The sequence below is a fragment of the Ambystoma mexicanum genome, chromosome 10 (genome assembly GCF_040938575.1).
Source record: "Ambystoma mexicanum isolate Mex_15411 chromosome 10, UKY_AmexF1_1, whole genome shotgun sequence".
In the NCBI taxonomy this organism is placed as follows: domain Eukaryota; kingdom Metazoa; phylum Chordata; class Amphibia; order Caudata; family Ambystomatidae; genus Ambystoma; species Ambystoma mexicanum.
Window position 1 is genome coordinate 1361883705 of NC_090932.1, and position 25966 is coordinate 1361909670.

Below are 25966 nucleotides of genomic sequence, written 5' to 3' on the forward strand. Positions count from 1 at the left end.
GGATGTGTTGTGCATGATTGCCACTACATGTGACGTGTGCATGGTTCTGATGTGTAAGTAATGCAATGCTTCCATGATGCATGTCTGCTCTGCTGGATGGTGGAAATGTGGAGCATACGGGGACTGTCCGCATCACCACTATTGCACTCTACTGACATGCTGGTTACAAGTATGCCCCACCGGTCCATGTTCCAGCTCACTGGCCCTTCTGCATGTGGCGTGGGGTGACCTTCCTCTCAGCCCAGGCACAATGTCATTGCATGACTGACGTGCATGTCTCCTCTGCCTGCATGCGGGGACTCCATGTAGGCATGCTCCCTTGCCCCTCCTCTGCCACTCTGCACCCCAGTTCCACCTTTGCACTGGTCTGCTTCAATCTTGCCAATGTGTACTTTCCTGTTCATGCGTCCTGTGTAGATGCTAACTTCCAGCGTACAATCTGCCAGACATATGCCGTGTGGTACAGCCTTAGTACTTGATACAGGGTATCTCACTTGTACTGTGCATAGGTCAGATGTCCCGCAGGGACATGAGTGCCCATTCATGCTCCATGTGCATTGCATGCATGCCCCTATGTGTCCTTGACTGGATCATCACTGTAATACAAGTCCTGGGTGACATATATTGTATGGCATCTCATCAGCCTTCCCATGTCAACTGTGGGTCAGTACTGCGTTGCACACATGTTTAGGGTCTGACAATCTGTGTGGCTCACAGGCCTCAGCCTGTTTAATGGCCAATGACTCTGTCCAACTGTTGTAGTGTCTTCTTCACACGTGGGCGGCCTCCAGAGTTTTCATCATGTGTCCTGCTTACTGTCCCATCATCATTTGCAGTGTTGTCCTTGAATCACATTAAGCTGTTGATGCCAGTCAACACTGCCTGTCAATACACAGGTCTATGGTCAGCCTTTTGATACCATGCTAGGCATCCCTGCTTTTGTACTTGGGTGGAGGGGTGCTTGGCTTCTAGATATGGTACACATTGAATGCACAATGCACGTGATGCCTGAATTTGTCCTTGCACTGCCTTCACATTTCCTGACACACACCATGGAGTGCTTGTACATGTAGGTAGTGAGTGGCGTACACATTTTCTGCACTGCATAGACCCACTTCCATGGAAACTGCCACCTTTCAACAGGTCTGATCACAGAAGCAATTCAAAGTTGACCCAGCATGCATGCCATGTTATATCTTGTGTGTCACATGTCTGCCTGATGCATTTATTGTCGGTGTGTGTGTGTGTTGTGTGCTTCTGACATGTGTAGTGACCTTTTTTCTCTCTATTTTTCAGGTGATGACGCAATGGAGGCGGAGGATGGTGTTGTCATGCCAGACACAGGGTTGTTACCACTACATCAACCCGGCACAAGTGGGGGTCGTGGGGTGGTAGGCCAAGAAAACCCCCAAGTGCTACAGTCCATCTTGTCTCTGGCTGCCTATGAGTCCAGCCTTGATGACGACTCTGACGTCCATGTCGAGTTGGATGAGCATCAAGTCCATGTGTCAGGGGTGAGTGATTCTGATGTGGACACTCCTCTATCCGCGACACCTGCACTGAGGGATCAGACAGTCTTGGTTCATCCGCCCGTGGTGGATCGGGACGCAGGGTCACCCTCCACACCAGTCACTGATGTGCCTGGGACATCACGTCGTCAGGGGCATGTAGTCGTGCAGCCGTGGGCGGTGCCAACACAGCGAGGACACCCAGTCCTTGGGTGCCGCAGGGGTCAAGCCCAGCAACGCGCAACCACAGTATACTGAGTGGGAGCAAGACATGACTGCCAATTCAGAACGCCAGGGGGCAGCAATGGAGAACATCGCTGAGAGCATGGAGCGTGTGGCCCGATCTGTGCTCTCCCCTGCTAGGCAGGTGCTTCTCCAGCAGCAGGCGGCACGGTCAACGGCCCGCTCGCTCAGGCTGGGCATGGCGGCCTCACACAGGGCTCGCCAGGCTGAAATGTTGTCTCTGCGTCAAGCAATTGCTGCTCACGCAGAGGCGCACATGGATGCCCTGAGGGAGGAGTATGCTTCCCTCAAATCCACTCTGGGTGTCCTTATGATGTCCCAGAGGCAGCGGGCAGAGGAGAGGTTTGCACAGCTTGAGCGTACCATCTCGGCTGAGCTACAGGCTTGCCGGGAGGTGCAGTGGTTGTCCAGCCAGGCCTTGCAGGAGGAACTCCGTGTTACACGTGCTACCTTGCAAGAGGAAGCACATGTATCACGTGAGGTTCTGCATGCAGACCTACGTCACATCGCCAAACAGAACCAGGCTCACCCGTCCGGCAGACTTGCTGCAGATGAGGGGCAAGCTGCGGCTAGGCGTGGCCAGGCTACTGTGCCACGTCCTCCTTTCCAGGATGAGCCAAACTCGACAACCATCTATATCCCACATAGGTCGGGCTCTGCATGCGTTGAGCCCATGGAGGTTTTTTTTTGGCTCAGCATCATCGCATGTGGGTGTTGAGCAGCACCCTGTAACTCCCCCCTCCTGGGTTCCTCCCCTCCCCCCCGGGTCGTATGTGGCCATTTTTGATTTTTCTTTTAGTTTTGTTAGTTAAGTTTCTGTTTGATAGTTAGTTTAATTAGGTAATGTCGGTTTTTCATAGTTAGTGTAATTAGTTAATATAGTTTAAAATTGCTTGTCTATTGTGCTTTCATGTAACGGTGCAGTGCTTTGTGGCTTTTGAAGGCATCCACTGTCTGTTCCAGCTGGGCCCTTCAGGCTTGTCTTGTGTATGTGTTTGCTGCTTGGGGTCCTTGACTCACATATGCCACTCCTGCCTCCCTTAACCATGGGCTTGCAAGGATGGTTCGGTGTGACAGCCTATTACACAAGGGCTTTGGACTGTCATATCTGTGGCATGTCTGGTGCTGTGTAACTTGTGTTGACACCCCTAGTGGGGATGATTGTGGTGTTTTTGTCCACTGTTCAGTTTTTGCTAGATGGGGTGTTTCATGATTAATGTGTACATTCATTGCTATGCATTGTGTAGTATGTTTCTTATCTTTACTGTACACGTGCTTGTTGTAATTCATGCTGTAGATAGTGTGTTCCACACTTTGGATGTGAAAGACGGACTGATGGCGTGATTTCTGATGTAAGTCTCTGACATGGTCCAGTAATGAGATGCCTGAAGAGACACACACAGATGACTTTAAAGCATTAATCATGTGTTTCATGTCCTTTCTGAAGGGGGATGAGCCTCCAGACCACCTTTGCCAGCAGACCTGGCCCATTGGACGTCTGAATTCTGGACACGTTTGTTGGTGCCCACATGCACATGTGTGCACAAGCAGAGGCACAGGGATTGCAGACCTACATCCTAGAACTGCTGACGTGTTCCAAGGAACTCCAGGCAAGATGAGCAGCACAGGGGGGCCACAACACAGCAAAGCTTGCACCAGGCGAGTTGCACATGCAGGCTTAGTAACAGCACTGAGGGTGAGCTTGGACGAATATTGGTGTTGAAGCACACAATACAGCTCAAATGTGTTGGTGGACTGATGGCTGTTGATTGTAAGGTTGTCTGGGGCACCTGCAGGGGCAGTGGCACATACCCTCCGGTACACCAAGGTCCATCGAGGCACTTGTATCAACCATGTAGCCTTCCGAGACATGGAAAGGGGCAGCTCACAGGGACATACAGCAAGTGACATACTCGGGTGCAGTGCATTTCATTTCCATGCACATTTTGAAACATTCACTGCCTACTTTGTTTTGGTCATGGTGGAACACGATTTGTTCTGAAGTCATGCTTTGTTATATGGGTCTGTCTGCTTCTCCAGGGAACATTGCATGTTGTGTGAATTTTGACACATTGGTGTTCCATTTGCCATGCACCCACCGGCGGCTGACTTACTGCATTGACTGTGTATGACCCATCACAGGGGTAATGTTACATATGGGTACGAAGCATCTACACCAGATTGTCTGTGCGTAGAGTAGTTTGTTGCTATGGGGCATATTTGGTGGTATGTTTTTGTGTTATGGGCACGGACAGATTATTAACTGTGGCTCTCTTTGCAGCATTGAAGTTCTCCTGTAACCGGACCTGAGAGTGCGCAGGCAGGAGGCTAGCACTCAAAACCAGAGCTAAGTGTCTTGTTGTTTTTCTTTCAAACTGCTCTGCATAGGCTTGCTGGGGGGTGCACTAATGCATGGATGAATGTGTAATTCAATTTGGTATGTTTGTTTTCCCCTAATCACCCAGAGTCCTATCCAATTTTAAACCCTGTACCCTCTACCCGTTGTTCCTGCTTCCCGTACCTATCCAAGCAACGTTCCCTAACCCTCTTTCCCCGCTGGGGTTGCGGATGCCTGTGTAAGCCCCAAACTTGCAGGCACCAAGGCCCTAGAGGGGGTGGTTGTTTCGTGCCACTCCTAAGCCTGGACTACAGAAGGCCATGAAAATGATGTCCAAGTTTGTTCGGATTGTGTATTTGTTCATGCAGGTAGTACATTTTCATGCATTCCCTACTTTCATGTGTCATTCCTCCTCCCCTCTCCTGCCACTCATTCCAGTTATCCAGTGTGCCAACACCTGTCCCGACTGCATATCCCTGATCCTCCTTCCCCTCCAGGGTCTCAGAGGCCTGTGTGAGTTTGACCTTGCAGGCACCCGGGCCACGGTGGGGGTGGTTGTTTCGTGCCACTCCTGCGCCTGCACACGGGACCTGTGACAATACAAATCCGTTCATGGTGCATCATTCTATGCTATGCACAACACATGGTTCACATCCTGTTGTGACATTGTTTTACTGCGCTACCTTGGTTGTTACATCATTGTGGTAGTACTTGGCCTTTGTGAGGTACTGCTACGTCAAGTCATCTACTGGAGGGTGTTCTGGTTCGTTTTTCTGGCTTGGATTTTGTGATTTTGCAAATGAGGGTGGACTCTGAGGGTGCAGGCACCTTTTTACACACAAGGTGGGAGATGGTGACGAAGGGGAAGGGTGATCCTGTGGCCAGGTGAAATTGAGGGTTGAAGGCTCCATGACCCAGGTGCAGTTGTTCAGTGGGTCATGGTCATTTGTGAGGGAGGGGGGGGGGTTTGTTGTTGATAGTTGCCTTGCACTGCAGTGTGATGGGAACCCTGACATTGTAATTGTGGTATCCTATGTACATGTTGTGGTCTGCTGATCAATGCCTGTTCATGTGTTTTGTTTACCTTTCAGGTGTGAGGGGATAGTTGTGGTTTGACATGCTGGGGTGAACACATGGTGAATGTTCACATGTGATGTGTAGAGGACACTGATGGTCACTTGATTGCACATGCATATGTTAAGTGCATGTCTTACTGACCCACACACTTGCACTATGATGCACTACATGTACAACCACCCTTGGATAACCACGTGTACACTCTGTTTGCCTTCTGGTGCCCACTGTGTCCCTGCAGCACATGTTCTGTGACCAATTATGGATCCTGTGCATGCCTAATTTGCTTTTTGATGTGGTTTGTCGCTTAGATGTGATTCTCAGGGTGTGCATCACATACAATAGCTGTTCACTGTGCTGTGCGTTGAGCAGTGTGTTGCAGGAGTTGGACACAGCACACAGAAGCTGCAGTGTTGATTTTGCAATGCACAATGTGCATGTAGACAGGCATTCATTGTTATGTTACGTCTACAACTTGTGTAATGCATTTGGGAATTACTTATTTTGGGTGGGAGGTTGTTGGTCAGTCATTTCATCTAATTCCATGTCAGGCATCATTGTCTGATGCCACTGTACATTCTTGACATGGCAATGTGTACCTTATTGGTACTGTGTTGGTGTGTGGCTATTGCTTGCCATGTCATGTTGTGGTTTGGGAGGGTTTGAAAGACATAACAGTGATGGCCATGGCCTGTTTTGCAGGTGTGTGTGATTCACACCTTGCATGTCAGGGTCATCCGCTTCTCAAAGCAACTAGCTGGGGGTAGATCTCTCTCTGCAGCAGGGGCCTCCCTCTGGAACAGCCTTCCTGCCTCACTGGAACTTGAGGAGAACCATCTCCGGTTCCGGAAGCACCTCAAGACCTTCCTCTTTGCTTCTGCTTTCTCTCTCCCTCTCACTTGCTAAATTCTTCACTGGAACTGCACTGGATCTGCAAGTGGGCCACTCTCACCGACCTCGGTCCCTGGCCCAGTCTCCACTTGCACTGCCTCCCTGGCAACCCCTGCACTGTGGGACTATCTCTCTATCCCTACAGCCCCCCTTCCCAGCACTTGTCTGCACTTACCTTTGCAGTTGCCAGCAGCTGGCCTATTTATTTGTTTTTTTATTCTACTTACCCTGTACTGCACTCCCCCCCTCCCCTTCCCCTTGCACTTTTCCCTTCCCCCTACCCCTGCACTTGCGCAATCTAAATGACACCTGGCCTAGTAGTATCGTTGTCTGTCTTCCCTTGTTCCCCCCTCCCTGCCTCGTCGCACCTTGAAACACTTGTGTATAGGCACGTTACAAATGCCATATCATGGCATGTCATATGTGTGCCTTTTGGTCACACAGGATAGCTTTTGTTTAAGTAGCTAGGGATGCAGACAATGTGTCACTTCCATGGCAACTATCTCAGGGTGGTAGGGTTGTGAGAGTTGACTGTCTCTTTGTAATCATCGATTGTCACCTGGTATGTGCCAGGCCTGTGTGCACTCCGCAGGGGTGGGAGTTTAGGTGAAAAATGTGGCCACAAGCTTGGTCCGGGCTTCCTCGCCACGTGCTCTGTCCCCTCCCATGGGCAGCACCTGTGCCTGTGGTTGGGGGTGTGGGGGCACCACCATGTCCACCGGTACGCCCTGCCGTGTTGCAACATTGTGCAGGACACATGCTGCCACAATGATCCTGCACACTACTGGGCGTGCATAGAGTAGCTGCCCGCCAGAGCGGTCAAGGGAGCGGAAACGTGACTTGAGCACTCCGAATGTGCGCTCCACTATGGCCCTGGTTGCAATATGGGCGGCGTTGTATCTTACCTGGGGTGGTGTGGTGGGGTTCCGGATTGGCGTCATCATGTGGTTGCTCAGAGGGTAGGCACTGTCCCCTGGGGAGGTGTAAATGGTTGTGATTATTGGGGGTTGTCTATTTGTGTGTGTGTGTGTGACATGCATGCATGTGCAAGGGCATTTGTACTCACCTAGGAGCCAGGTGTCTCCATGCTGCCCAGCTTCCAGGGCCCGGCTCAGGGCGGACATTCTGTATATGAAACTGTCATGGGTGGAGCCAGGGTAGTTTGCATAGACAGAGGTGATGATTCCCTTTGCATCGCATACCACCTGTACATTGATGGAATGCCAGTGCTTGCGGTTTTGGTAGATGTGCTCAGTGGCCCTGTACATTGATGGAATGCCAGTGCTTGCGGTTTTGGTAGATGTGCTCAGTGGCCCTAGGTGGACGTAGGGCCACATGGGTGCAATCTATGGCACCGAGCACTTTGGGGAAGTGTGCCACCCTGAAAAAATCCAGGACAACGGCCTGCCTTTTTGCAGGTGTTCTGGGCATGTATATGTGCCTGCGGACTGAGGGGTGCGCTGTCATGATTGCCAGTACCTGGTGTAGGCAGCGTGACTGCGTGGCCTGTGAGACCCCCCCCCCACTATGGCAGTAGTCCGCTGAAATGACCCAGTGGCCAAGAAATGCAGGACATTGAGCACCTTCTCCAAGGGGCTCAATGCTTGGGAGCAAAAGGTGGGGGGTGTAAGGTCATCTTCCCACTCCCTGACCAGGTCTAGGATGACATGGGGTGGAAACCTATACCTGCCGTAGACCTGGTCGTCAGGCATCCCAAAAAGGCTTGTCCGTGGTGCGAAAATGCGTGCCCTGGCTATTCTCCTCCTCCTGCGGTGTCCCACGATTAGTGCTGAGACAAATGGGGCATTCATCGTAGCTGTATATACGTGTTTGTTGTTTGCACGCACTTTTATACTGTGCGCGGGGACGCTTCCACCTGCCTTCGTGTGGCGGACGCGCTGACGCCTGTGTGCGTCTTTTGCCGTGCGCGGGTTTCCCGTATTTGAATCCATGAATACGGGTTGTTTGCGTGTGTGTGGGCGTTCCGTGTAGTTCCCTGCAGTACTTCCCCAGTTACGCCTTCATTTTCAAGCGTTATGCCCCATTCCGCGTGTTACGCCCACTGTTCCGCCCACTTTGGTTGTGTGCGCTGCGCTATGTGCGGTTTTGCTGTGCGCGTAGCGCACGCCGTGTGAGCCCGCGAGCGCCATGGCAGGATTTGGCGCACGGACAGCGGGAAACATGCGCAGCGTCTTCCTTGAATCGCACGCGGGCGCGTGCGCTGGTTTTCTCACGCTTGTGCCACCTTGCGCCTGCTTGCGCTGGGATTTCCGGCGCACGTTTGCTCCATGAATCGACCCCATAATGTCAAAAAAAGTAAAAAAAAAAAATATTGAATATTTTATTTTTTAATTGTATGTTTATTTTGGGTTCCGGGAGTAAAAAAAAAAGGGTAAAACACAAAACAATAAAAAAGGGGGTTTGGGGGGAACCCCCTATTTTGAACAAAAATCAATAAAAAAAAAATGTGATTTTTTTTTTCTAATTTTTTTTTCGACATTATGACTTTCGACATAATGTAATTCGATTTAATGAATATAAAACGGCATTGGCTGCTGGGTGATGTTGGCAGGACCAACCTCAGTGTGATGGACTTGGACCGATACTGTCCCGGCTGGGACACTCGGAGCTGGGGTGGATTGAGCTGCAGCTGCCCCTGTAGCCTCCTCACCCTGGCTACTTGGGGCAGCAGGCAGCAGATGACATTGCTGCCCCAGATCCGCTTGGCCTGGTGACAGCAACTTTCACCGCCACACGTGGCTTAGACTTGGTGACATGGAAGTCAGCCAGGGAGTCATCCTGTGCCGGTTCTGTTGACAATATGGGCTGGTTTAACAAGGGCTGAGCTGGGATGGTGTCAGCTACATCTCCCTGAACCATTGGGGGACATAGGTGTCCCTGATTGGTCCTCCACAGACTGGCCTCTTGGGCCACCCTGCACATCCTGGCCATGTCCCCTACCGTGCCCACCTCTTTGAGGTCAGCACCTTTGCCTCCCTTACTGCTTGATCGCCTCCCAACCATGGCACTGATGTTGTTGTGCATATGGGAGTTACAGTAAACAATTGTCCTGGGCAATTGGGGTGAAAGGGGTAGGGTACTATATGGAATTCGTACCCATGTGCTCTAGGAAGGCTGTCTGTGACCCCTGGGGAAGATGACGGGTCACGCAACACACAGGCACCCTGAAAACAATATTTAACGTGCACGCTACCCCTGGTAGACCACGTGCGTGGAAAACTGAACCTGCACTATGCTGCGGCACCCAGAAACACAAAAATAAGCGTACGCGTGGTACACACAGCCTACAATGACCTCTGAATGGGTACGTGACACACGGGGGCAACCACAGTTGGAAAATACGTAAGCGAATCACTGCCTGGAAAAAGAACGTGAAAAAGACGCGCGTGTGCGCGTTGGCAACACCCCTGCCAAAAGAAGAATTGAACGCTGTCAGAGTAAACAGGGAGTACGAACTGGAACCGTTGTGAAGTTATCGCGTGTGAACCGACAAGAAGTGCAATAATCACCCGCTCACTCTCCACAAAAAGCACGTACAAGAAAATGGCATCCTACATGTATTTTTTAAGCCAGCTCACATGTGCAACGTCACTTATGCGCATACGCGCTAAGGCACTTTCCTCCAATCGCACGCAGCGACACCCGGACGTGCAGTTTTTGCACGTGTACAAACAACATGCACCAATGTTGAGGGAAACACCCTTGCGTGTCACGGCACAGATGCGCTTATGCGCTAAGGGCCTTTCCTCAAATTACATGCAGACATGCAGTTTTTTCACATTCCAAATCACTCCGTATCACGCTGGCCACGGTCCTGCCCAGAAGGCCATTTTCTTGCCCCCCGGCCCCCAAGCATGCTCCCACCTGCCATCTGCTGCTCCCTGCCTGCCTACTGCCCACCTGCCCTGTTGTTTGGTGCCTGCATGTCAGCCATCTGCAGGGGTGCAGTTGCTGTAACCACCCCTGCTGGAACAGAAGCCTCCCGACTGGTATACCATCGCTCCACAGCCCAGCCCCAGGACCCAGTTGCCCACCCACACCTGCCTCTGGGGTTGACATGTACGACACAACACCACCTGGCACCACTGGCAACCCCCAGCCAGAGAGGCAGAGGGCTACCAGCTTCAGTGCCAGTGAAGTTGGTATCCTGGTGGAGCAAGTCCTGGGGCAGTATGACGCCCTCTTTGGAGGTTTGCGCGCCGACAATGAAGGACGGAAGAGGATCTGGATGTACATTGTGACTGCCATCACCATGGAGGGGGTGGCAGTCCGCGACATTCAACACGTCCGGAAGCACTGGGACGACTTCAGGTCCAGGACCTTCAACAAGGCCCGGCGCCTCTTGAAGGCAGCGGATGACGAGGGGTGCTGGGTCCAACTAACCAACAACCAGATGAGGGTCCTGGAACGTATACACCCAGCGCTCCACCTCCTGGTCCTTGAGAGGCAGACCCTTCTGGAGTCGAGCGGTAAGTGTACATGCATACTGATTGGACGCTGCGCATGTTGAGGTGTGACAGGAGTGTGCAGGTTGTACATATGTGTGTGTAGGGCCATGTATGCATGTGTATGTACAGGGAAATGAGCCTGCCGCATGTGAGTCCTCTCATGTGTGAGACACATCAATGGTGTATGTGTTGGTAAGCATGCTGGCCAAATGCAGGTGTGGGTGAACACATTTTTACATTTCTCTGTATGCACAGTGGCATGGTTGTGGTATCACACATGGATGGCGGTTCCACCTGCACGTATCTGCACTATGTACATGTGCATGTGCGTTTATTTGACAAGTGTGCAACTGTGATACACCATGGATGCTTGTGACAGTGACATGTAGGAGGCTGATTGCCAGATGTGACATGGATGGCGATCTTATCACTGCGACAGGTGGTGAAGATGTACAGATGCATGTATGTCTGGTGACGTGTGTGCATGTGTTCTGCACTCCCCGTGTTGCATGTGAGGTGAGGCTCACCTTCGGCTGCTCATGCTGTTGTTTGTGTATGGATGGTGCTGCCTGGTGCAACATTCCTGTTGATGTGCTCATGTGTGTGAGTTCAAATGACATGTGTGTTGGGGAGTGTGATGCCATGTCTGAAGTTTGACACCGTCACTCATGTACAACTGTCATGTGTTTATCAGACCATTGTGCAGTGCCTTGATGCCTGTGTTCTATCTCTCCCTGTCTGCAGCGTCAACGGATTAAGAGGGCGGAGTCGGTGCTGTGGAGCAAAGCGGCAGGGATCGCACCGACAGCCGGAGATGCAAGGCCCGGCCCTCCTCCCATGTTGTCATCTCGTCTGGGAGTGAGGCGTCTGGTGCCGCATCTGTGGCCGCAGCTGCCGAGGGTAGGTCCAAGAGGCGGAGGTTGGAGGTGGACTCCTCGGCAACAGAAGGGGCAGCTGAGACCCCAAAGGGTCTGATGGAGGAAGATGGCACGGAGGCATCCAGGTTGGTGGGGGGTTTGGTTGAGGAGTAGGCCGTGGAAGGGACGCACACAGGGTTGGAGGGGGGTATTCCATTGGTGCTAGTGGTGCAGTCCAGGGGCAGGGACAGGAGGAAGCACAGGCCGCCACAGAGGTGCCTCTGTGTAATCCTGTCACGATCCTGTGACTGCATCATCCCGCCCCAGCAGGGATGCCTACGTCCAGACCCGTTCTCAGGGAGGATATGAGCACACAACAACTGGCCTTCCTCTTCCTGTGGACGTGGCAATCTGGGACTGGGTTGAGCCTGTCCTGGCTGGAGTGGCGGTGCGTTAACGGGGCATGCGGGATGACCTGCAGTGTTTTCGTGAAGACACTGCATGTTATCTCGGATGCCTCTTTGACCGTGTCGACCTACTAGGATGGGTAACCAGTGCAGGATTCCTCTGTGTGCTGGACCTTGTACCGACCCCCTCCTCACCTGAACCCTCTATGTGCCAGTTGTCCTCCGTGCCATCTTCCGGCCCATGTATCACCTGGGCACCCTGTGGAGCTGCCTCTGACCCAGTGGCCAGGCTGGTGGAGGACACATCCCTGCCACAGCTGGGAGTCGGAGGTCCAGCAGGGGTGGCCACACCAACAACTGCACCCCAGCAGGAGGAGGACATGCAGGCATCAAGAGGCAGGGCACAGGCACAGCAGCAGCAGGCTCAAGGTGGGAGCGATGATGGCTCGGGCCATCAATATCAGAGGGGCAGGCATCGGCCGGAGGAAAGGAGGACCCTGGATTGGGAGTGTATTCCATGTGGCAGCGATTGGGCCACACCATAGATGCGGAGCAGCAGCGGGCGGAAGGGGCACGGCTCACTATGGTAAGGGCGCTGAACTCCATGTGCAGGGCGTTGAGGCGGGCCGAGTGCCTCGGGGCAATTCGCAGGGAGTGGATTTGGACATGGCGTTATCCCTGCGAAACCTCGGGGCCATGGAACAGGCCCGCCTCCAGGACATAGAACAGGAGTTCGATGATGCCCTGCCCCGGGAAATCGGCAAGTGAGCCGTAGGACTTGCCCGCCGCCATTGTATATAGTTAGTTAGTGTTAGGTTTCATTTATGTTTTTCTTTCATTTGGGGCGCTTGGACTATGCCCCACCTTTTTGTAGATAGTTCTTTATTAGGTAGTTTTTTTTGTAGGTTTGATTTCAATGGTTGGGCACATGGACACTGGATTTGTTATTTGTATATAGTTGAACAGTGGATTTATCATCATTTTTTTTTCACCATGGAGCAATGGATTTTACTTATTTCTTTCCCTTTGGATTTGCTTTGTTGGACGGAGACTTTGGACACATTTTCATTTGGATTTATTTGGATTCTGATTTCACATTTTTTCATTTTGGGACATGCTGCATTTTGTTGCTTATTTCCATTATTGTGTGTTTTCATTTGATTGCCTTCATTTTGTGTTGAATACATTTTTGTTTCATACTTCAATGTGTGGTATTCTCTCATTGGTTTCATGCATGTCACGATGTGGGTTTTCTCATTCACTGGCACACAGGGGCACATGAGTCAGGGCCTGCTGGCAGGTGCCCCTCACTGCCGGGTGGGTGGGGGTGGAGGGGCACATGAGTTGGGGCCTGCTGGTAGGTGCCCCTCACTGCCGGGTGGGTGGGGGTGCAAGGGCACATGAGTTGGGGCCTGCTGGTAGGTGCGCCTCACTGCCGGGTGGGTGGGGGTGCATGGGGACATGAGTGGGGGACTGCTGGCAGGTTCCACTCACTGCCGGGTGGGTGGGGGTGCAGGGGCACATGAGTTGGGCCTGCTGGTAGGTGCCCCTCACTGCTGGGTGGGTGGGGGTGCAGGGGCACATGAGTCGGGGCCTGCTGGCAGGTGCCCCTCACTGCCGGGTGGGTGGGGGTGCAGGGGACATGAGTTGGGGCTTGCTGGCAGGTGCCCCTCACTGCCGGGTTGATGGGGATGCAGGGGGACATGAGTCGGGGCCTGCTGGCAGGTGCCCCTCACTGCCGGGTGGGTGGGGGTTCACGGGGACATGAGTGGGTGCTCACTGGTGAATGGTGGCATGTGGGCTGGCTGGGGGGCATGCCCCGGGTGGATGGGCTACCTGCGGGGCATGGCCTAGGTGGATGGGCCGCCTGCGGGGCCTGGGTAGGGTGGAGAGGGCACACCTGGGAGGACCACACTGCCAATTTGCGTGTGAATCTCCCCACACACACCCAGAAATACACGTACCCCACTCGCCCAGCGAAATCGCGTGTGCAACTCCATGCGCACCCTCAGAAATACACGTACCCCGCTCACACAAGGCCTATCGCGTGTGAAACTTCTCCAAATGCACTGTACCGGCCCTGTGAACTGGTGCAGGGTTAGCGCGGCCCTTTGAACTGCATTGGGGATTTCAATGCCTTATTGTCATGATGCCCGCTCCCGGGGAGCCGGTTCAAGCCCTGTGTCCCCGAAAGCGGACATCCAGTCCCCAAGGAAGGACCCAGCAACCCCATATAGGGGCCCTGTGGACAGTGTCCTGGCGCCTATGGCGCCAGGCTCATAAAAGACATCAGTCCTGGCGCCATAGGCGCCAGGCTCATTATGGATGTGCTTGGGTGCACTTACCTGATGCAGACCATGCTGCAGGATCCCGGGCTCCTTGAGGCCTGAAAGGAACTACTTTACCTGTGGGACTAATTTACCATCCGGGCGTGGTCGGGGAAGGATACATACCTGATTGGAGGAAGGATACATACCTGGAACTTCTTCCAAGGCTATTTAAACCCCACCCGAACAGCCACACGTGCTTCGCGTTGTTCTGCATCTAGCAGCTGGACGCTCACAGTGTCTGCTCCTGCATCCTGACTTCTGCCACGCCTGCCAGCATCCTGGATCACCTGCAAAGGAAGAGAAGAAGAGAACAGAAGAAGGAAAAGTCCTTAGCTGCTAAATCCGCATCCCGGAGACATCTCGCCGACAATCCTGAAAAGGAAGACTTTTATTTAAAAAGCTCATCGCGTCGATCGCTGCAGCGCCACATTCCACTCACCTTTACTGGGCGCCTCCATGTTCAGCAGCGATCATCCGGATTCGCAGTCACGCCCCAGCGCCTAGGGAGAATAAGACCAGAACAAAAGGTGAGAGAGAGAAGGGAATAAGGAAAGCTAAATCTCCATGTTAAGACTTACCTGTTGATTCATTCCCTCTTCATTTCGGGTCCGCGCCACATCCTGGCATTTCCGGACCCCGGCCCCTAAGGGCAAAAAGAGACATCAGCGTTAATGAGCAAATGAAAAGACATTACCAAAAAACGCTCATTAAAGACTTACCTGATTTCTACAAGGATTTCACCACTCATCTCGGGTCGGTGCCTGTTCCCCGGCATTCCGTACCCCAACCCCTATGGGGAAAAAGACACTAGCATTAGTACATTAATGCATGGACACAAGGGGAACCTCTTATCAAAAAACTTACCTGGAAGCTAAGCAAGTTTGGTTCTCACCAATCCGAAAATCCAGTGAAGTAACTGGATATCAACGCGCCCCTGCATCAGAAGCAGGATGGAGAGCTCGTCCTTCCAGACCCTAAGGTGAGACGCTACGAGGAATCACAGAAGGGTTTCGAGGAGGGTGAGAGGGGAAGTGGGAGGCTGATTGCATTACCCCGCAGATAGTTAATCCCCTATTTTCGCCTACAGAAGGATACTCCTGCGAGCCAGACAAGCCAGATTTGGGGGCCCGGTCCAGTCCGTCTTCCGAACCCTGCGCATCACCTTAGAAGAGGTCACAGCAGCGCGAACCAGGCCGGCGCCTCCGTGGGAGTCAGGTGAGCGTTACAGAACGCGAGGCCTTCCTACAAATTCCCACCCAGGCGCTATGGAAAGTTCTGAGACTGATCAGTTGGCCCAATTACTGGGAGAATTACGGGCCGAAGTACATGCCGCTCATCAAGAGACTAATGCCCTCAGGAGGGAATTAATAATATCAAAGGAAAGAACTCATGACCTGGCCAGACAGCTTTTGCAAGGTCAAGCTGGGCAAACTCCTCTACCCGGTTCCGGAGGGAACCCCGCTCCTGTGGTTTCCAGTAACCCAGTGCAGATTAATCTACCTGGAAACATGCCGCTGGCCCCACCCAAACGTTTTGCTGGGGACCCCAAACGATTCGCCATATTCATGAATCAGTGTCATTTGCACTTCCTATGCAGACCTGGGGCCTTCCCTAATGATCTTACCAAGGTAGCCTTTGTATTGTCATATCTCAGCGCCTGCACTGCCGATTGGTCAGTTCCACTGGTTACTCAAGATGACCCGATTCTCCGTGATTTTCAAAGGTTTCAAGCAAACATGGAAAGGTTATTTGCTCGACACTCTCAGGGGCAGGCTCTGGATGACGAACTTCTATCCCTGCGACAGGGCAATCAGGACCTCCTATCCTATATTGCAACCTTTAAAAGACTAATTGTGGAAACGGGATGGCCATAGGATAAAAGAGTCACGTTGTTTTATCGAGGCCTACGCGGAGAACTTAAGATGTCTTGGCCCAAGTTGTAAATCTGCCCCAAGAATGCACAGAGTATATAGACTTAGTGGTCCAATTGGATCACAGACTTAAAAACAGAAAAGCAGATCGGTCCAGGTTTGAGACCCGGGTGTTGTTCAAGACCCATGATAATCCCAAGGGAGTTGATATCTCTGAGGCTATGCAAATTGGAGGGATTAAAGGACCCTTAACTCAAATGGAACGTGAAAGCAGGCGGCAGTTAAAATTATGTCTTTATTGTGGGAATTCTGGACACTTTCTACGAGATTGCCCGGCAAAACCGCCCCGAAAGGCGGTAGGAGCCACTGATAAAAACCATGAAGACTCTGTTTCGGGAAACGACTCCGCGCGACAAGTATAGGGGTCCGCTTGCCAAGCTTGAAAACTAACTCTCAGACCTCGCATTTCATTGTGCCAATGGTTCTCGTAGATCCAGAACAGCCTAAACGGTTGCATGCAATAAAGGCATACATCGATAGTGGGGCTATTGGAAACTATGTGGATCGTGAATTGGTCTCTAGGATTAACCTCCCTTTCCGTCCTAAAACCAGCAAAGATGTCATCACCACAGTCGATGGAACTGAAATTGCCTCTGGACCGGTAACACATTCCACTACTGAGTTGACTCTTATTGGTCCCGACGGCCATCGGGAGGGTGTTGTGTTTGATGTAATCAAGGCTCCACAGTTTCAGGTTATTCTTGGAATCCCTTGGTTAGAGACACATAATCCTCGAATTGATTGGCGAGTTAAGAGAATAACTTTCCCGGATTGTACACAAACCTGCTACCCAGAAAACCTGAAGATAAAACTAGCATCTGTAACCTCTGCCTCCATGCAACTACCTCCGGAATACCAAGACTTTCAGGATGTCTTCCAAAAGGAACAGGCCAACACGTTACCTCCTCACAGATCGTACGATTGCCAAATCGATCTGGTGCCCGGTGCCCAACCCCCTTGTAACAGGATTTATGCCCTTACCGAACCTGAGAATCTGCATTTGAGACAATATTTGGATCAATACCTAGCTAATGGTTTTATTCGCCCGTCAAAGTCCCCGGCATCATCGGTTTTGTTCTTCGTGGCCAAAAAAGAAGGCGACCTTAGAACTTGTATCGATTACCGCGCATTGAACCAGATAACGGTTAAAAACCGTTATCCTCTGCCTCTGATCCCTGAACTCCTGGACCAGGTGAAGGACGCTTGCATGTACAGCAAGTTAGATCTCCGGGGGGCTTATCATCTGGTACGAGTTAAAGAAGGCGACGAATGGAAAACTGCCTTCCGTACTAAATACGGATTATATGAGTACCAGGTGATGCCTTTCGGATTGTGTAACGCGCCGGCTGCCTTCCAATACTTCATGAATGATGTCCTTCGGGAACTCATCGATGTTTGTGTTGTCGTATATATCGATGACATTCTGGTGTACTCCTCTTCGGAATCTGATCACAGAAAACACATCAGTGCAGTACTTAAAAAACTGCGCCAACACAAACTATTTGCTAAATTGGAGAAATGTGTTTTCCATACCACAGAAGTCAAGTTTCTAGGTTTCATCCTGACACCCAAAGGAGTCCGAATGGACTCAAGAAAAGTGGATGCCATCCTCAAATGGCCATCACCTAGCTCTGTAAAAGGGGTTCAAAGCATGCTCAGCTTTGCCAATTTCTATCGCAGGTTTATCCCGGAATTTTCACGCGTGGTACAACCCATTACTGCACTCTTGAGGAAAAATAAACGTTTTGAATGGTCTGAAGAAGCCGAGCAGGCCTTTCAGGATTTAAAAGCTAGGTTTACCTCCGCACCTATATTGAAACACCCTCGTCCAGATCTCCGTTATGTCGTCGAGACTGACGCATCCAGCCTAGCCATGGGAGCTGTCCTGTCCCAAAGAGATCCCGAAACCAACCAACTGCATCCCATAGCATTTTGGTCCAGAAAATTCTCGGAACCCGAGGTTAATTATGCAATCACGGATAAAGAACTGTTAGCCATTAAGTCCGCTTTTAAAACCTGGCGGCATTATCTGCTTGGTGCTCGACATACCATCACAGTGATCACTGATCACCGGAATTTACAGTATTTGAAAACCGCCAAGTCTCAGTCATCACGGCAGCTCCGATGGGCTTTGTTTTTCGCTGAATTTGATTTCGTGATTACCTATCGACCTGGCTGCAAGAATGGCAAAGCAGACACCTTATCCCGAATTGGAATGGGAGAATCTGATACAAACTCAGAACCAGTACCAATAATTCCCGAACAGAGGATTCTAGGCATGACTTTGTTACAGACGCTTGAAGACATTCAAGCCAGAGTGAAACAACTCCTGGACCTTACAACCTTACAGGATTGGATACAAAAGGGATCAGACTTTACCATAGATAATGGTTTATCTTATTTTCAAGGACGCTTATTCCTGCCAAATAAGGAATTACACGAACTAGTTATTTCCGGTTATCATGATGCATTAATAGAGGGACACCCGGTATTGCCAAGACAGAGGAAAAGGTGAAACGACAATTTTGGTGGCCCTCTTGGCGAAAAGATGTTAAATCTTTTGTGATGTCCTGTGGTGTTTGCGCCCAAAATAAGTCAAAAGAAAAGACCAGCCGGTCTCCTTCAACCTCTAGACATACCGCCAGCACCCTGGCACACCCTATCAATGGATTTTATTACGGACCTGCCTCCTTGTTCGGGGTACAATACTATTCTGGTAATTGTGGATTTGTTTTCCGAAATGGCCCACTTTATTCCTTTGAAAGGTTTACCTTCAGCTTCTGTCCTAGCCAAAGAATTCCTCGAAAATATTGTTCGGCTACATGGATTCCCATCTATACTAATCTCTGACCGGGGAAGCCAATTAATTTCCCACTCTGGCGCAAATGTTGTCAAATGACGCAGATCGACGTAAGATTATCGACCAGTCACCACCCTCAGACCGATGGTCAGACCGAGAGGACAAATCAGACCCTTGAGCAATACTTACGGTGTATGTTACAGCAATCTGAAAGCAACTGGAAAGACATTCTTTGGATAGCCGAATACGCATATAATAATTCGGTACACTCTGGAACTGGCCACAGTCTTTTTTATACTTTGTTTGGGCATCACCCTCGAACCTCAAACCTTGACTCACCTCAGAACCTCGGAATGCCTACAGTAGAACATCTGCATTCTACAATTACCCAAGCCTTCAAAGAGGCAACTACGCATTTACAACAAGCCAAGAGAAAATACAAGGAGAATGCTGATCTACATCGGAGTGAAGCACCTCCGTATCAGATTGGGGATCAAGTGTGGTTAGCTACCAGACATTTACCACTCAAAGGGCCTCGAACTTTTATCCCAAAATATCTGGGACCTTATTCTATTACGGCAATAATTAACCCAGTGGCTGTTAAACTTGATTTACCAGCTAGTATGCGAATTCACCCTGCTTTTCATCTGTCACTTCTGAAACCAGTGGTACCCGGAACCCGACTACTCAAACCTCCAGAACCTATTCTAATAGATGGGGAGCCCGAATTCGAAGTGAAGAACATTTTAGACTCAAAAATGTTTAGGTCAAAACTGTTCTACCTAATTGATTGGAAGGGGTACGGACTCAGGAGAGGTCGTGGGAACCCATCGACCATGTGCATGCACCTCGATTAGTCAGGAAATTCCACTGACTCTTCCCAGACAAACCAAAACCCCCGGAGGGAACAACCTTGGGAGCGGCCTTGGGGGGGAGTGCTGTCATGATGCCCGCTCCCGGGGAGCCGGTTCAAGCCCTGCGTTCCCGAAAGCGGACATCCAGTCCCCAAGGAAGGACCCAGCAACCCCATATAGGGGCCCTGTGGACAGTGTCCTGGCGCCTATGGCGCCAGGCTCATAAAAGACATCAGTCCTGGTGCCATAGGCGCCAGGCTCATTATGGATGTGCTTGGGTGCACTTACCTGATGCAGCCCATGCTGCAGGATCCCGGCCTCCTTGAGGCCTGAAAGGAACTACTTTACCTGTGGGACTAATTTACCATCCGGGCGTGGTCGGGGAAGGATACATACCTGATTGGAGGAAGGATACATACCTGGAACTTCTTCCAAGGCTATTTAAACCCCACCCGAACAGCCACACGTGCTTCGCGTTGTTCTGCATCTAACAGCTGGACGCTCACCGTGTCTGCTCCTGCATCCTGACTTCTGCCACGCCTGCCAGCATCCGGGATCACCTGCAAAGGAAGAGAAGAAGAGAACAGAAGAAGGAAAAGTCCTTACCTGCTAAACCCGCATCCCGGAGACATCTCGCCGACAATCCTGAAAAGGAAGACTTTTATTTAAAAAGCTCATCGTGTCGATCGCTGCAGCGCCGCATTCCACTCACCTTTACTGGGCGCCTCCATGTTCAGCAGCGATCATCCGGATTCGCAGTCACGCCCCAGCGCCTAGGGAGAAAAAGACCAGAACAAAAGGTGAGAGAGAGAAGGGAATAAGGAAAGCTAAATCTCCATGTTAAGACTTACCTGTTGATTCATTCCCTCTTCATTTCGGGTCTGCACCGCATCCAGGCATTTCCAGACCACAGCCCCTGAGGGGAAAAAGAGACATCAGCGTTAATGAGCGAATGAAAAGACATTACCAAAAAACGCTCATTAAAGACTTACCTGATTTCTACAAGGATTTCACCTCTCATCTCGGGTCGGTGCCTGTTCCCCGGCATTCCGTACCCCGACCCCTATGGGGAAAAAGACACTAGCATTAGTACATTAATGCATGGACACAAAGGGAACCTCTTATCAAAAAACATACCTGGAAGCCAAGAAAGTTTGGTTCTCACCAATCCGAAAATCCAGTGAAGTAACTGGATATCAATGCGCCCCTGCATCAGAAGCAGGATGGAGAGCTCGTCCTTCCAGACCCTAAGGTGAGACGCTACGAGGAATCACAGAAGGGTTTCGAGGAGGGTGAGAGGGGAAGTGGGAGGCTGATTGCATTACCCCGCAGACAGTTAATCCCCTATTTTCGCCTACAGAAGGATACTTACGCGAGCCAGACAAGCCAGATTTGGGGGCCCGGTCCAGTCCGTCTTCCGAACCCTGCGCATCACCTTACAAGAGGTCACAGCAGCGCGAACCAGGCCGGCGCCTCCGTGGGAGTCAGGTGAGCGTTTGTTACACTTATGCTTGCGCAAGGGGCTTTTTTGGGGGCGTACCTGGTGCTGCAGGATGTTCCCTGCGCCAGTGCTCAAAATTTCTTTGTTATTCCATGAATGCGCGGTGCGCCAGAATGCTGTTTAGCGCACACAGCTGGCGCACGCTGGCGCACGCTACCTTTCTGCGCTGCTCGCGTGCGCTGCCTCTGCGCTGAAATCTATGAATTACCCTGAAAACATGCAATGTTTTGCAGCTGCTCAAAACCATAATTGACAAGGCCTGAGATGAACATTTCAAGTAACATAAAATAACCTGCAACTTTTGTTAAAATTGGGCACTGCTAAATCTGAGAAGAAGAGCAATTTCCAGTTATAGAAAGAAAAAAACTGATTTGCATCATTGCTATCTGTCTACCGATATAAAGAGTCCATATTAGGAAAACGACAGATGTTGAAAATATGGACTGTTGATAGGGGTTTGATAAGCTGATGTAATATGAAATGTGGTGTTTTATGAAGATAGGCACATAACAAGCTGCAATTCTGACTGAACCCAACTTTAAATGGAGCAAGCACTCGGCACGAGCAGCAGCACCATTGTGATGCCTTCACAAGGCAGCAGGAGTGAGGATCTTGCATCTCCAAGCACAAGGTAAGGCCTGATGTGCTTCAGGCTTACTTTGTGTAAATTCGGACAGAGTGTGGCAGCAAGCACTACAGTTTGTATGACCTGCCCTGTTGGGACTTCCATCTCACATAGCTGCGCCCCACTACCTTCTAAATTTGAAATCCTGCATTCTGCCTTTTTTGCCCAGCTGGGCCTTTGTGCTGCTTTGGCATTCCTCACTTAGATAGTGGCCACCGCCTCCTATGAGCACTGGAGTGCTTGTATGCCGGCCTGCCTCCATCCTGATTGGCCACCCTCTCTTACATCAGCGCCTATCACAAGCTGACAGGCGAGGCTTGCCCACCTAACGAAGGCCCACACAAAGGCCCTGTCTGAGCCAGTCTGGGCCTGGGTGCACTTGGGCTCCCAGTCCCAACCTTGTGCTCCATCAAACATTGTGGACCTCCTCCTACCCTTGTGTATCACGTGAGTGATGGCTGAACTTTTCTACTGCCTCCTCCTCTAACACCTGAACTTTAACTGTTGGCAGTTTCAGTTTGCCTCTCTACCTCTCCTTCCTACACACTACCTCTCTCACGGCACTTGTGTTCTTTATGCATAGTATGCCTCTCCCTGCCACCCCCCTCCTCTCCTACTACATGTCCCATGCACCTATCACTATCAGAATGCTGTCTGGCATGTACAATGGACTCATTGCCTTGTTCGTCTTACCTTCCCCTCCACCATCCCCTCTCTCCTCTTTATATGTAAAGCTCTGGCATTATTGAAACAACCATCAGGCACGTACAATAGTTTTTGTCATATGTTGTAATCAGTTTGTATAACTCTTTTTTCTACGATGTACCTCCAAATACATATCACTTTACCATTATGAATGTTCCAATTCCTATTAAGAATGTAAATTCCTGTTTGCTTGTCTACTCTCCCGCCCTGCTTCCGAGCACTTTGAAATGCTTCATAAGTGTATAGGTGCTATACAAATGACCAATAAATGAATAAATACATTCTGGCATATGGCAATCCTTTAAACTCCCAAAGACCCCCAACTCCAACATACAGGATTGGAGGACAGACAAGCTCTCTTCTCAAGCTAATTCACTTTTTGAAACCTGCCCACTAAAGATAAGGATCCTCCTTCAAACAGGCCAAGCCAACCAAACCATGCTTTAAGGTTTAAGTGTTGAGTTGTATTACTTGCCCTGTGTATATGTTAGGGGTGAAGATTTAAAAAATAATTTAAATTCAGATGAATCCATGCAGCTGCGCAGTTCAAATCTATTAAAGAACATCCTGCAAGTCTTACTGAGTGAAAGAATGTAACACTTGACATGACTGCAGGTCTGGAAACTACTCAAAAGGAGACATAAATAACACCATAAATACACAGATATTCAAATTACAAAAGCTTGTTTCATTGGGCATGCACTGAGCCAAAAAGATCATATGAGTTAGGCCTGAGTCAACAAGAGCAGATATCCAACTTTAACTCAATTTGAAATGACTGTGTTCATAGTCTCGGCAGAAGAACTGTAATTATAATGCAATTCGTTTTATATAAAGGAAAATACCCTTTAAAATGTACATTGACCTGTGCATATGACCAGTATCTCTGTAACCGTAGCTCTTGGATAACTCATTTAGGTGTTGAAACGCCCAGGTGAAAATCCTCTATTAGCTGGACCAAAATGATTTTTTAAATGTAGTTTTATTTTGCAAATTAGGCCAAAGTACATTTCCTTGCGCCAGAACAGCGTGCCCCAGCGACCCATACATCCTAGCATTCGAAGTGATAAGTCCATTATATTCAGAAGGCAAAATAATTTGAATATAAATGTCTAAGTGAGTTAAAGGGGAACATCTATAACTCTGGAAGGATTTGTGTTATAATGATAAAGAAGTGTATTAATTGATTTGTGCTTGAGAGAGTAATCTGGTGAGCAAATCATTAAAGTTATAACCTAGGTAGAATGCAATGTTTCTGAAGGTGATACGTTTTAATGCTAGAAACCTCTGAGATGACATCATATTAAATGGGAGGGAAACTGGGTGTAGACGTTACTCCCCTTGACTTCCTCCTTTATTAATGTGCCCGACGACAACCGTGGGGAAGCTCTACTGTTTTGTCACTTAGGGAACATTGCCGAATCATATACATTGACCAATTAGATCGGGAAAGTATACACACCTCAAAAAGGTGGGGTTTCTGTTCTATAACAAGTCAAACACACATGGAGATTGGGACTTAGACACTCACGCAGGGACACTCACTGAAGTAACTCACTCGCTCACTCACTAAATGATGGGGAAGAAGGAGAGGTAGGAGGATTGATAACAACAGAAAGAGATGGAATAGATCACTCTCTTTTTTAACCCATTTTGGAATATCACCAGAGCTGTGAAAGTGAGGCATAGAAGGAGTGGAAGTCCCAGCCCTTCTTCAATGGAAGAGAGAGCAGACAGTGTGTGGAGAAAAGCTGGTCCTATCTTATTGGCTGATGCCAACCTGTTTCTGGAGGGGGCAAACTGATACCGTCCTTAAGAGGGGATTCCGACCTGCTGGCTTTTGCCCCTGTCCAGGCCCAATACCGCACTGGTGCTAATATTGTAGCAGTAACAAGTGCATGCATTAGACACAAAACACATGTAAATTCAACATGAAGAGCATGTACAATAGGTAATATATGTATTTATACATGAAGAATATTAACATGACTAATGTATAAAGTTAATACAACATGAACGGTATGTGAATATAGCTCATTAACATAGAAATAATAATGCAGTAAAGCAGCCATCTTCTTAAAAAATGCACGCCACAGCATGTATCTGAATGAGCATGGACCCCAAAGTCTCAGGAAGACTCAAAAGGCGCAATCCACAGAAATACTTCTCCATGCAGTACTCAGACAGTAACTGGCAACTAGTGCCCAGGTTAGAATAAAATTAGGGTGAATCGTTATGGCTGAACGAAGGCACGAGATACCAGTCCCATAACGCAAGCAGTGTACTACCTGATTAAAGTTTTATAAGAGCACAACCAGCCTTTGTTAGCCAGACACAACAAGACAGTAAGTCAGAAGACTCCATCAAGAGTAACTCATGAGTATTCCAAGTGGTAATAGAGAACACAACACACACATGAATACTAGCTGAAATCCCAATAAATACATGGCAAATGTATTCCAAACATGGTCCCATCACAAGTGACCCATAATTGGAAACCACTGGCCATTCATTTCAAGCAAACATAAATAGGACACCTCCCATACTCCCTAAATGTGCATGTAGACACGAGACATCACAAAAGGGCAAGTAGAAAGGGATTTCCTGGTCTCATGGCCTGAGAATCAGGGATGGTACGTTTTAATTGGAGAAAGAATGTTCCATGGGCCTCTCCCCCACCCTAATCTATGTCCGGCTCATTTCCTGACAACCTAATAAAGTGTCCAAGGTTGTTAGGCAATGTGGCAACCTACCAAAATCCTTAGAGGCATATTGCATATCAAGCATTTTGCCAACCAAGCCCTTGTCATGAAGATGATGTAGTTTGACTTTAATCAATATAAGGCTGGATCCAGGTGGAGCCATCAGATATGTGTAACCCAATGAGATGTTTGGAATCTATATGTAGTCTAACCCACTCACCTGTCCCCATTTCCCTTAGGTTTTGTGAACTTTAATTATGTTATGATCTCATTGATTACATATTCACAGTACTAAAGCAAAAGTATGTTGAGAGTCACACAATTTGAATGCTTGTATGCTGTCCCTGTTTTAAGTGGATATAATAAAGCTAATGTTTTGCCATGCACTTTGTCTACTCTTTCCTTTGGGTCTAGTATGGATTACCTCCAGTTCCTTTGGGTTTGATTGGGACATTTTGGGACTGTCCTAACACACCTGTGTGAAATTCAGCTAAATGAAATCTTCATGTGAGCATCATCTAAAATGTATTCTTGTGGGGAGTGATCCTATAAAGTGAATTAGAGTAAATTCCGGCCCCTATTATTTGTTAGTACTGAGGGGTGCAAATATATCAATTAATTGTGCATCCCGTTAAGTAGGGAACATTTTAGAAGAGTATGCACTTCTGAAATATATAGGTCCCATGGTGTGTATACAGTGAGATTTGTCTGACCATTTTCACTGGCAAAGA